This window comes from Dermacentor silvarum, chromosome 1, assembly GCF_013339745.2.
Source record: "Dermacentor silvarum isolate Dsil-2018 chromosome 1, BIME_Dsil_1.4, whole genome shotgun sequence".
NCBI classification, from domain to species: domain Eukaryota; kingdom Metazoa; phylum Arthropoda; class Arachnida; order Ixodida; family Ixodidae; genus Dermacentor; species Dermacentor silvarum.
In genome coordinates this window covers 332,195,379-332,209,867 of record NC_051154.1, presented here as the reverse complement: position 1 = coordinate 332,209,867, position 14,489 = coordinate 332,195,379, and positions in this window count along the sequence as shown.

Genomic DNA, 14,489 nt, shown 5'->3' with positions numbered 1-14,489 from the left:
GACGTAGCAGCCTTTACGCCCCGCGCACCTGTGCCTGCATTTTACGCCCCCTGGCACTCCTCCCGCCCAATCTGTTATTACTGTGGCATTCGAGGCCACATCTCGCGGTTTTGTCGAAAGCGCCAGCAGGACGAACGCCGCGGCTACGATGCTTACGAGAGAGATCTGGTGTCCTTTCCGAGCCCATACCAGCGCCGCCCTTCAACACGTTGCTTCTCCCCACCCGCTCCATCCGACGCTCCTCGAACCTACCGTCCAGGACACCACCGCTCTCCTTCCCCTCTCCGACGCTCAACATCGCCACCCCAGCCAGTCACCCACAACGACTACCACTCGGAAAACTAGATGGTGCAGTTTGTGGAGGGAAAGCTGCATCGCTCCTACAAACAACACCTCCTGAGAGCCCGGCTAATTTGTTATTAGTGTATGCTGAAGCTGTGCCTGTTCGAGCATTAGTTGATACGGGAACCGCTATTTCTATTATTCATGCCGATTTGTGCTCTCGTCAACGCAAGGTCACTACACCTTACCATGGCACTCCTTTACGTAGCGCGAATAACCTTACGATACGGCCATCGGCACAGTGTACCGTTCGAGTTTTTATTGATGGGATCCGCCACCATATTCCGTTCGCAGTGCTGACTTCCTGCGCTTATATGCTCATTCTTGGTTGGGACTTTCTTTCTGCCGCTGCCGCTTTCATCTCTTGCCGACAACGCCTTGTCCAGAAGCGCGAGACCGATGACACCGACGAGGGGCCTCAGCCCCGCCACCGTCTGCGAACCGTAGCCTGTCTGGTGCCACCTGGCCACGAGCAACTTCTTGTGATTGCTTCCGACGTAATTGACAATGGCGATGTTCTAGTCGCCCCATCAGCCCGTTGCCTGTCCGAAGGAATTGCACTAGCGTCGACTCTCGTTTGATTCATCAACGGCACGGCCCTTCTCGCAGTACTCAACGTCACAAATGAGCCGATTTTGCTTCCCAAAGGTGCTGTCGTGGTTTGCGGTGTGGACACACAGCCTGTCTTGGTGATGGCTTCGAGTACTGGTACTGCAGACCCACGCCCACCTGCAGATGTTGCTCCTGCTACTTCTCTCGCCAACGCAATCGGTACGGATCTGACTCCGCAGCAAGCACATCAACTACTGACCTTGTGGTCGAAACATAAATCTTCCTTCGACGTACACTCACCTCTCTTGGGACAGACTTCAGCGGCAACTCATCGCATACATGTCGATGGAAGTTCTATTTTCCGCCGTCGACCATATCGCGTCTCTTCCGCCGAACGCGAGATAATCGACAAGCACGTTGCCGACATGCTCGAGCGAAATATCATCCGCTGCTCCGCCAGCCCTTGGTCGTCACCCGTCGTACTGGTGCGCAAGAAAGATGGCTCAGTGCGATTTTGTGTTGATTACCGTGCCTTGAACAAAATAACCCGAAAAGACGTATATTCTTTGCCTCGCATTGACGACGCCTTAGATTCATTGCAAGGCGCGAAATACTTTTCCAGTGTTGACTTACGCTCGGCTTATTGGGAAATTGCGATGCACGAGGCCGACAAGGAAAAAACTGCCGTTGCAACACCTGATGGACTGTACGAATTTAACGTCATGCCCTCTGCAATGCACCAGCTACCTTCGAACGAATGATGGACACTGTTCTGCGGGGCCTTAAGTGGAAGTCTTGTTTGTGCTACCTTGACGACATAGTCATATTTTCTTCAACCTTCCAACTCCACTTGCAGCGCCTCGATGAAGTTCTGACGTGTCTCTCTGCTGCTGGTCTTCAGCTGAATACCAAAAAGTGCCACTTTGCCAGCAAGAGTATTAAAGTGCTGGGCCACCACGTAAGCAAAGACGGCATTCGGCCTGACCCTGAAAAGATTACCGCCGTCCTCCGCTTTCCGAGGCCTCAACGCTCCAAAGAACTTCGCAGCTTTCTTGGCCTGGCTTCTTACTTCCGACGCTTCATACGTGACTTCGCGACCATCGCGGCTCCGCTTCACCGACTCCTTCCTTCGGGGACTCCATATGTATGGTCAGACGAGTGCCAAGCGGCTTTTGACATTTTAAAGCGTGCCCTCACGTCTAAGCCAATGCTTTGTCATTTCGATGACTCCGCACCCACTCTACTCCATACTGACGCCAGCGGCCATGGCATCGGCGCTGTTATTTTGCAACGACAACGTTTTGAGGAACGCGTGGTCGAATATGCAAGTCGGACGCTAACATCGGCCGAGAAAAATTATACAATCACTGAGCAGGAGTGTCTCGCCGTTGCTTGGGCCATCCAAAAATTCCGACCGTATTTACACGGCCGCCACTTTACGGTCGTGACCGACCACCACGCCTTATGCTGGTTGTCGACGTTAAAGAATTTATCTGGACGTCTAGGTCGCTGGATACTTCGTCTGCAAGAATATGACTTCGACGTCACGCACAAATTCGGCAGGAAACACAACGATGCAGATGCTCTCAGCCGCTGTCCGTTACCACCGCAATCCGACGTTCCCGGCCTGCCTCCATCCATCACCGAGCCTGTGAACGCGTCTTCTGCAGTTCTTTCACTCGCCGCTCTCAACGGTCTTCCTTCTTTCCACCCCGAGACTTTCGCGTCCCACCAACGCGACGACGCTTACTGCCACACAATTATGGAACACCTTCACGGCTCATCTCGTCCTCCTAACGCGCGAACCCATCGCCAATTACGGAACTTCAAGTGTGCAAACTCTATCCTCTACCATACCGTCTTCCACCCCGAAGGACAGCGTTGGGTTCCTGTCGCTCCTCGATCCCTCAAGGAACAAATATTGAAGACATTTCACGATGATCCCACGGTTGAACATCTCGGCTTTCACAAGACTATGAACGCATCCGCAGTCGTTTTTCCTGGCCTCGACTTGCCACCTGCGTAGCGAAATAAGTCGCTTCTTGCTCGCTCTGCCAGCGCCGCAAACGGCCCACTTCACCTCCGGCTGGACTGCTGCAACCTCTTCTCTGTCCTGACGCTCCATTCGAAATCATCGGGATTGACCTCTACGGACCACTGCCATTATCAGCTAGCGGCAAGCGATGGGTCTTCACTGCAGTTGACCACTTGACCAGGTACGCCGAAACAGCTGCACTATTTTCAGGATCCGCGGAGGAGATTGCAACTTTCTTCTTGGAAGCCATCTTTCTACAACATGGAGCGCCACGCGTCCTTCCGAGTGACCGTGGCAAGGCGTTTTTGTCGAAGCTACTCGAGAACGTCCTCCGCACATGTAACACCATCCATAAGACGACTACCAGCTGCCAGCCCCAGACTAATTGACTCAAAAAGCACTTTCATCGAACTCTCTCTGACATGATATCCATGTACATCAACGCTAACCACACCAACTGGGATACCATCCTGCCATTCGTGACTTTAGCCTACAATACCGCTGCACAGCGCACTACTGGCTACTCACAATTCTTTCTAGCTTACGGGCGTCCACCGACCTCTCTCCTCGACGTCTCTTTTTTTTATGTCCCCGTGAACTAGTCGGCGTCAATGAGTGAGCAGTTCATATCTCGCCTTGCCGCGTGTCGCCATTGCGCCCGACTCAACCCCGAAGCAAGTCTACAGGATAGGAAGATTCGCTACGATGCATTTCACCGCGTCGTTTTCATCAGCCCCGACGATGAAGTGTTATTTTGGACACCCACTCGAGTTCCTGGCCTGTTTGAAAAGTTTCAGTCACGGTTTATAGGGCCCTACACTGTTGTAGAGCATACTTCCCCAGGGAACTACCGCGTCACTCCCGCTGTCACGCCTTCCGATGGCCGCTACCGTGGCACAGAAATTGTCCACGTTTCGCGCCTAAAGCCATTCCAACGGCGTGGCGCACCGCTATAACCAGCGGCCTGGTTGGCCGCTTCCGCGCGATGGGGTAATTAGTGTGAGCCCAATATTCATCCTTCCTCTTCTTCACCTGTACATAATCATCATCACTGTGCGCGTCGTCTTCGTTGAGCGCGTGGCTCAGCCGAATACAGGCGTCGAGACAACAGCTGTGCTGCTGCCTTACAATCGATATATCTGTATATATATATCGAGAGCGAGAGAGAAATGAGAAGCACAACTTCGCGGTTACCTTAGGTTTACTTACCGAACAGTTTCGGTCGGTGGACCGACCTTTTTCAAAAGGTCCGGCTCACCGACAGAAACTATGTATACACACACACACACACATATATATATATATATATATATACATAGTCAAATTATAAGAAGTCAACAAACAATGGCACCCAGGTTTAGTTCTAGTACGGTGGCTCGATTGGTAGGTGAGCCGACCGGCGTAGTTCACTTCTCTGCGTCATGACAGCAGGAATGGCGCTGCGGTCGGAGGTCTGTCGCGAAGCGCGCATCGTCTGCTACTCAACCTGCTGTTATTACGCGCCTGTAAGATTTCAAATACTTCGTTTTTTTTCTAACTAAAACTAGAAATAAAGTGGAAAATATGCACAGAAAGACACTATAAACGTGTGATGTTTCTTGTTTTAATCTGTCGACCTCAAAAACGGTCATTATATCATCTACTAAGAGGTAGACGGCACGCTGAGCTGCACTCGCAACCGTGATGTTGCACCGTTATTTTATCATTTAATTCAATATTTGGGCAGTGAAATGGATACCGCGGATAACACTCGTTAGTGTCAAGCTGCCCAGGATCCAGGACTGAGTGAAAATGTCGCTAAGCCCCCCGAAAAAACAGTAGGTCCACCACTTGCTTTGCGCCCTATTGTAAGTCCGGCTACAAAAATACCAGCCAAGGGCAGAATATATCGCTTTTTGCGACGCCGCGTGATCCAAAACTGTTCAAAATACGAGAGCGTGCACTTCACCACGCTGACAAACAACTTCAACCGCATTCAGTAGTGTGCGAGTGCCAGTTTGAGGACCAGTTCATTGAGCGTCACTACACTCATGTGATAGGCGGGCAGGTTGTATAGATTTCGAGGCCATATCCGCGGCTAAGAAGCAACGCTACTCCATCAATACTGCCCGGCGCGCCTGCTTACCTATCAAATACCATTCCCGCAAAGAGAAAAAGCAAAAATTCTACGAGAAGTTGGCCGTTAAAATACGCGAAAAAAGAAAGCGTGCCTGAACTTCGACAGATTTTCACCGAATCACTTTCCAATGAAAGCAGCGCTTGTTGTGATCTGCTTGTTGTAACCATGCACTCAAAAAACATTGATGCCAGTCAGCTACGCGTTTCGCATATTTTCCGACGATGTTCGGCGAGGTCTTTTCAAGTACAAAGAACAAATTGAGTAGAGGCGCGGCTCCATCAACGCGACTTACGCTTTTCTAAGACTGATGAAAGACGTGATTGAGACCATGACATCGAGGTTTATTGCAGTCGCCCTTCGTGCCAGCTTAAGAAAAGCTGACCGACTTGCCGAGTTCCTCGAGTGCTTGAATGAGTAGGAGCGTTCGGCTGAGAACACTGGCTTCATATCGGCGAGCACAGCGGAGGGTCTACGTGTTACGCTGTCCAGCACACTTTCCCTCTTGCTGTATGCTACCACTAAGCTTGGCTTGAGCTACATCATGACGTCCAGATTGAGCCAAGATATTTTGGAACAGCTGTTTAGAAGCTTGCGACAGATGTCAGGCACAAACGACCACCCATCTCCCGTGCAGTTTTTACTGTCGATTAATACACTAGAATTCACGAATTTGGTGAAGAGCTCTGCTTCTGGAAACGTGTATTAGGGCTTGTTGAGCAGCCTCCTTAGTGTAAGCGACCTCAAGGAGCAAGTCACAAAGAAACAGAAGCTCGTCGACGACCTCACAGACATTGGGAACTTACAAGCAGCGCACGAGGTGCTCAGTGCCTGTGAAATTGACCATAGCTGCATGGCAACAGAAAAAAGTGATGCCAGGCTGATCTTTTATGTGGCCGGCTATTTTGCAAGGAAGTTCGTTGCAAAGGCAAGGTGTACAAAAGGTTCTACTGCTTTGTTCACACCAATCCCTTACAAAAAATTGTTGAAATGTTGCTGAAAAGTCATTGGTCAATGTCAACAAATAGCATTGAAATTAAATTGAGGCTTTGTTGAAACATTATTGAGGAAATTGTTGACAGGTGCTGATAATTGGCCCGCGACATTTTGTCGAAACATCATTGAGTCGTTTCAATTTGAGAAGTCATTGATGGATTGTTGAAACCACGTGGAATGCCAATATTGAAAGCCCATTGAAGAACTGTTGAAGATGTGTTGGATGTCAATATTGAAAGTCTGTTGCAACATTGTTGAAATATGTTGAATGCCAATATTACAACCCCATTGACGTAATGTTGGAACTGTGTTGAATGTAAATATTGAAACCCCGTTGAAATATTATTGGAGCAGTATTGAACATCAATATCGAAACCCCATTGAAGTATTATTGGATGAGTGTTGAACGTCCGTAATGCTTGATGCCGGCAAAAGGCACTTCGTATCAGAAACAGGACACAAGAGGAAGAACACAGACAACACACACATTAAGCGCCCAATGTGTGCGTTGTCTGTGTTCTTCCTCTTGTGTCCTGTTTCTGATGTGCTACGCCTTTTGCCTCCATATGTTATATCACAAGCCCAACATGCAACGTTAGTCAATATTGCAACACCATTTAAATATTATTGCAGCAGTGTTGAATGTCACTATTGAAATCATTGAGAGCCCACTGAAATATGCTGTTTGTTCAGTAGTGTTGAAAACTGCAATAGAATTTTCTTTAAATACCGCAGAGCTATGTTGAGTCTCATAGCATTACCATTGATGCCACATTGATATGGTACTTGCATACTAGAGGACAAGGGCAAACTTCAATGCAGGCACTTCTGTATTGCAGACCTGGGTCACCCAAGGATCAAAACCACACTTTTAGATTTAGCCTGTAAAAAATTATAGCAGCAGCAAGAACCATTATGCCAGTTTTTGAATTGGCTTAACGCAATCATCAGCTCAAAATTGATGTGGACAAAAAGCATTTTTCTCTAGATGAATTGTTTATTAAAGCCAAACATTTGTTCATGTCATGTGTGCCTTGAGATCAAAAAATTCCTAATGTAATCTACAAACTGCCAGCAGCTTGATACAATAACGAAATTGAACACCGAGAGATGTAAAGTTTGCGTGCTCCTAAAGTAAAACACATTTCTCAAAATTGAAATAAATAGAAAATAAACAATATACAAGCAGACTAGCATTACAGTAAATAACATTTAAAATGTACTTGCTTTCTCTATTAAGTAACATAATAATCATGGCACAATTTGCACGACCCCACTGAGACTATTATTTATTGGTTAAATGGTGTGTGCCCATTTTACTAAATGTTATCTACCTCTGAAACGACATGGTAATTACAATAAGTTGTGCCATGGCAGCAGAATTGTGCTGCATTGCTTGTTGCACGATTCAGTTGCATTTTCTGCCATGATTACTAGGTTCCTGGGCAGGTCATTACATACCAAGCGATTTATTCACTTTGACTACTTAAGATTTTCATCTGATAGACAGTGGCCATTAGTTACCTGCTGGAAGACTTAAATGGAACTAGCATGAGGAATTTTTTTTTTAATTTTTGAGTGCCGCAAAACAAGTTAGAATGAAAAAATTTGCAAGAAATCAGATTTCATGCATACATGAAAGAAAGCACATCGCTGCCTTGCCCGAGAACTGTTGTTGCAGTCTCAATTTAAGCCAACTTTTATCTCTTAATTCTTACTGTTTTGATAGCCAAGTAAACCATTACTACAAACATATGTTAATATGTAGTTTTTCTTAAAGAGAACCACTCTGACAATAGCACAGATTGCACTTTCCGGTGTATTTATGAAACCTAATTTTCTGGAAAACTTCTCCCTGTGCCTACTTTTACTATATCAAACAAACTTGAAATAGTGTGCCGTCATGGAAAAGTCTTGGCATGAAATGAGCCGAGAAACCTATGAAATAAAATAGTCAAGAAACACTATCTTTTGTAGAAATATATTAAAAATTTACGTAAAATATACTAAAATACAAAGCACAACACTTGTGCAATTAATTATTAATCACAACACAGTACTTGTGTCTGAACCATCCAACCTGGGCTTTTCAGGTGACTAGAAACATCATAATAATAAAAAAATGTTGAGGGCTGCAAGTGCACAACACTTGAACTGTCCGCAGACTTGAGCTCTTCTGGACACTTCAGGTCCCTTGCGAGAAGTGAGGCCAGAGTGTTCTTAATGTAGGCCATGTTTGTCCCAGGAAACTTGTGACAGGTAAAGCCTGTAGAAAAGGGAAAACAGCATGAGGTTTAAGATCAATGTTCCACATGCAAAAGTGCGACATACAGTACGCCCTGTAATAATGAAACTTTCATTTGTTTTGTTTATTCAAACTTTTCACGAGTTCAATTCTAGAGAATGACCAGCTTTCAAAGTGGAGTGGCGCCGGAGGACTCCACTTAGTACAATATGCAGAAGGCAAACAGGAAAAGCCCACTGTGGCAGAATAACTTCATGAATATTCTTGGTGTGAAAAACGTGAACTTTGCTTGCTTAGGAACGAAATGGTGGAAAAAAGACTTGATATTGTTGGTGAAAACAACTTAAAGGTAGACTACTGGCAACTAAAATTAGTTCTCTCAACATTCATAATCAAAACGTGCAGCATTTCATTGCACTTTTCCTTGCAGAAGTTGCTCCAAATACGGTTATGCGACCAGAATTGAGTATGGTATATCTGAATTTGTTTTACGAGCTCATATGCTACTGGAGTGCACTTCCCGCATTATGATGGCCATTCTTATGCCTCTCTACTTAAAAGAAAATACTGCTTATAACGAGGATTTAATGCAGTTGCGCGCCAACCATGTTACACTAACACGAATAAATGCGAAGAAGAAATAGGAAATGCTCAGTCTTACAAGAGAAATATGCAAGTGGATTGGCTCTGCTAATCCTTTGGGGGTCACAGCCATGCATGTAGAGTGGCATAAGCAAATCGTGTGGTCACGACCATACATATGAGGCGGCGAAAGAACATATAAATAAGCAAGCATTTTAAGAATGAAGTGTCCTCAAGCATCGCATTACAGATTCTGTAAACTTCTGCGACTTCTACAAAAATCCTTATTGTGCTGTTGCCCCTTGGCTTCTTCCAAAACTGATCTTTTTCTTTACTCTATGGTGCCCATCACTGCAGTAGTTTGGGAGTATTCACCTAGTTTAATGTTTTGTGAATGTCATTGCATAAAAAAATGTGACTATGTTAGTTTGCCCTGCATGCTACATAAACATGGTGTAAAACTGCGGACACTAAGAAACCTTTGTCACTTTACTACCTAAAAAATTATTTAGCCATTTTTTTCTCGAAAGGTCACTCTGAAGAACAATCCAGAATAAAAAATATAACGCTTAAATTGGGAGACGTATTTCAAGAAAATATGTCATCCTCAAAGGGTTAAACATGAACACCTACAAAGCTCATTCAATCTTTCGATAAATCTAAACCCATAGTACTTGAGCACTGGTTTATAATAACTGAAAACAGGCAAGTCATCTTTGAAGAAAGAAAGCAGGAGACATTTCCAACAATTTCAGAGTGGGAGCTGTGGACATGCCTCATGGTCAGTAAGAAGCTTTATATAGTAGCTGCCAAGGGCCTATTCAGTACTGATCATTTTATGTGAACGTAAGGAAAAGTCAAATAAATACATTTGTTTTTTCCACATCTTAGAATACAATGTGATAAATTGGATCTTAATTAATAGGTTGAGTGCCTAGAATGAATGGACATCACTAAACATAGCAATGTTGACAACGAAGTTGGCAACTGTTCCCATTGTTGCTTTGATTGAAACAACCAAACAACTATGCCCCATAACTTAAGCTCCCTCTGCTGAAAGGCTACTGTCAGCCACCACATGGACCTCCTTCAAGACGAGAGCAACTTGAATTCAATGTGGTCTGTTGAAATAGGTGAAACCACTATGTTTTGCGTTACAGAATCTGGAGGGCCATTTTGATTGCTGAAATTTGGTGGAAGTGCTGTCCCTCGAGTTGAGCAGTAACTGCACTTGAGCATAGCTTCTCAGCAATTCGTATATTATAACAACACTTTCAGGCTACTTAAGCACGCCCTCTATACCACCAGATTGGTAGCGTGCTTCACAGATTGGTAGTTGCTTCATTGCAACTATTCATTGCAATGACAGTCAAGTAGTGCAACTAATGCGCAAATACACCTTTGTCAGTTGGAGCCACCAATAACTTCTGGAAGTTAAGGCTACTTTTACAATTTAGCACTTTAGTATGAAGGCGTTAGAGACTTGAGATCAAATGAACATTCATTCCAAATAGTAGGCTATTGTAGCACGTAGTTGCAGACACAGGCTACTTGAAAGTCATTTGTTGAGCTAATAGCAAGCTGGTAATTCCAAGTACAAAACGTGAATGCAAAAATGCAACGCGATGAAGGATGTACAGTACTTGCCTATAACAGCGTTGACCCTGATAAGGCCAAGAGCTTCTTTTTGCCTATTGGTGGTGTTGTTTCCGAGGAGTGAGTGGCCCATGAGGTTCTTCTCTGTGAACTCATGTTGAATCAAGGCCCTTGCAAACTTGCTTGGTCCAAAATGGCAAGCTGTGCCAGGATCATCTGAATGAGCACTTTTCCAACTTATGTGAAACAGCACGTTTAGGTAAATATCAGTGAGGTAGTTTAAGGCTTTAAGCACATTTGCACAACAGCCACACTTCAAATAAATCACAGAAATACTGCCTGCTCAAGACCTTAAATGTCAACTAATGTCACTAATAAAAAAAACTAAAACTAATGTCATAGCTTGTTATGCTGTTAGGATGCCATGTGCTTCAGAAAAACAAGGATTAATCTAGTACAAAATAAAATAGTAAGTAAACCAAACCATCGAAAACTTTAATGCAAGTAGCATTTTTAGGATACTTCACATAATTTCGGGTGTCTGTCTTTAACTATTTTCCTGCCAATTTGTGTCAGATGCCCAAGCATCTCGTTCTTTCACTGATTTTCGAACTTAGTTAAATCAATCAGTTACTGAAGTGCCAAAGGCTGAAACTTCAAGCGATGACATTTTTTGAATGTTTTATCCCACTAAAGCAGAATACAGCATCCCACAGAATCTGCCTTTTCCGTGAATATAGAGCGCCTACGCGAAGGCGTTTGCGCGAAGCACTCGATGGCGTCGAATGGGAAATCATGGTTAAAAAAATTTCACCGCGCGCGTACCGGCGGAAAACAAACCACACATAACCTCATGATTTCACAGCATTCGCTGGCATCACCCCTTTTTCATCTCACCTATCACATAGAATCAAATATACACCCTTGCAATTCTTTATTGTTATCGTGCCACAGCGCGTGTCTACCACACGACGTGTCAGCGGACTCTGGGCACTCGATCCTGAAGCGAACAGCGCAGCAGAATAGATTCGAACAGCAAAACGTCCCGCGCATATTTTCGCCGATCCCGACACGCCATGTAGTAGATGCACGTCAATGGACGGCGTTGCGCGAACGAAATATACTTGATTACAGTACAGTTCGGATTATTTCACGTCGCATTGTTTCCACCAAAACGGCTGAGCACGAGCGCTCTTAATAAGGCTAATTTTAATCGGTGCTGGAACACCGTACCAAAAATCGTGGCGCGCACAACATGCCCTGTTTTAGCTGGCTCCACATAGCTGCTTTACGTCGCCACAAGCGCGCTGTGAAGTTAAATCAGGACAAAACTTCATGTTCAATATCACAAATCTAGTGCTGCACAACCAAATCTCGCAACGGAAGGAAAGTACTAGTAATGAAAACGAGCACAGAGGCGCGTGGAAGACACGCACGGGCGCTGTACACACTTTTGCTGATAGCGTCGCAATGAACGAGCAAGAGGAATCCGAAACACTCACCTTCGATGTGGCTGAGTCGGAGGCGTTCATCGTGATCTTCGAGGCAACGAGTAGCCCATAAAGAGCGAGCAACAAGTTGGAATATACCAAAGATGTAACAGCGAGGCAAAAGGCACAGAAAAGCAGCAAACTCATCACGCAACCCGCACACATACGCCGCACGCACAAACTTCCGGAATGCGCCAAAGAGTCAACAGCGCAAACGCGCATTCACACAAAAACGCGCATACAAATCCACGCTTTCATAGACATGAGTTGCAATATTTATTAACGAATCTTGTGATATAAAGGTATTTCTTAACAATTTCTGCGGTTTGCAAGAGTATGAAAGTTTTATGCTTAGCTTCCTTGAGGAACTATTTTCTTTATCGCGGTAACGCAGTGCGCCGGCTGGTCACGTACGGAGCGCGCGGGAAATAGTGTAAAATTCAAACGTCGCAAATGTCGCGCCCTGTGTGCTCGCACAGTTTTCATCGTTTTGACTAAAAAGAAATATTTATTTTACTACGTGAAGCAACCGGCGCGAAATGAACTATTGACCAGCAACGTACACAATTGTCGCTGTTCGTGCTTGTTAGTTTGACATCAATGCAAACGATAGAGAGCATGCCGTCCCATTGATTAAACATTTGTACATGTGCTTCTGCGCTACGATTTGCCACGGGCAAAGTATAACAGCGTAGATTGTGCGTGGTGGCCAAGCACTTTCCCAGCACACTGGCCAGCACCACGTCTGTGTTACAGAATAGACCTAGGCCTTCTTGTAAAATATGGACACCACGTCGCAGAGATCCCCCAAACTTGTTTTATTCTATTGTGCGCTAAGGCCTAACAACTAAACGAAACGCAGTCTTTAAAAAACATATCTATTTATTAGGCTTACATACGACTTTTCCCACCATCTTGCCCATATTTAACATGGAGGCAATGCCGTTTTCTGACACAGACAGGGCACTGGCCACTTACAATAAAAGCCGATGGGGATCCAGCAGGGGTCCAATCATCGGTGATTGGCCACTGCTTGTAGGGACGTTTGTGTTGTGCTCCAATTTTGTGTCTATATATATATATATATATATATATATATATATATATGTGTGTGTGTGTGTGTGTGTGTGTGTGTGTGTGTGTGTGTGCGTGTGCGTGTGCGTGTGTGTGTGTGTGTGTGTGTGTGTGTGTGTGTGTGCATACAGGGTGTTCATTTTTAAGTCTTACGGAATTTGTAGAATTCGCCTGTGACAGGTAGCTTAATTCTTATCATTGAGCTAGGTTAATCGATGAGGCGGACATTAGTAGCACGACCAATCGAAACATAGATTCAACTAATTAACAAGAAATCACTAATTAAGTTCTTATTTTATTACTTTACGACACATATTGCGATTTACGCATTGGAGCCGGTGAGCTTGTCAGGCGTATCCATTTGGAATGAATTTCCAGAATGACACCAGTTTGGAGATATGCGCCATCAAAATCGCCGTAAAAATGCACTGTTGTTACACTTACTTTGTTACCAAATGCTGTTTTATACACTGAAGCACAAAAGTAACTAGAACGCCCATGTATTTCGTCCCACACTTTGGGCAATAATATCTCGAAACTGGTGTTATCCTGGAAATTCATTTCAGGTGGATGCATCTTGCAAACTCACCGGCTACAATTCATAAATTGCAATATGTGTCGTAAAATAATTAACCACGAAGTTCATTAGTCAAGTTTTGTTAATTATTAAAATATTAGTTTCAATTTCTTGTCTTACTAATGTCCGTTTCTTCAAATAACCAAGCTCAGCGATAAGAATTATGCTACCGGCTACAAGCGATTTTTAAAATTTTTCCTAAAGCCTAATTTTGAACACCCAGTATATACAGGGTGTCCCAACTTTCTAGCACCGTCACTTAGATATATGCAAATGCCACGTAGCTGGACAGAACTAAGGTAATGTTGTTTGCCGTCGCTTACAGATACTCAGTTTTTTGCGTTAGATAAATAATTAGAAAATCATTAAAATAATTATTAATTATTCAGCTTCTCAGATATATTTAGATGAAAAGTGTCAATCACAAAATTATACAGCAACAGGAAAAACTCCCGCTACAGTTTTCTGTTGCCCAATACGTGGTACATAAAAGTGTCTCCTCCTCCCCCCCTTCCCCCTCCTCCCAACGTCCACCAACTTATCCCCTATCCCTACGGCTGCTTGGTCGACTCTCGCAGCATCATTGCTAGCTCAGCAGTACTTGGCAACCTTCATCGCTGCAGTGATGAAAGGCGTGCCCGGCGGCATCCTGGACTGAGGGACGCTCTCCACAACGGCAACTCTTACTTTTTATTTTAATAAAGTGTATCATCATCATCGACAGGGGAAGGGCTGGTGAATTTTTTATGCGCATCAATTGCGTTTAGCCGCGCAGCACGCTGCGAATCTCGGTGCATTAAGGTTGGCTGCAGTCGCACGTTCTGTCAAAGTGTGCCCGATGCAATGAGTGACTTAATTCATTAAGGCTCTTTATTTTTGTTCAG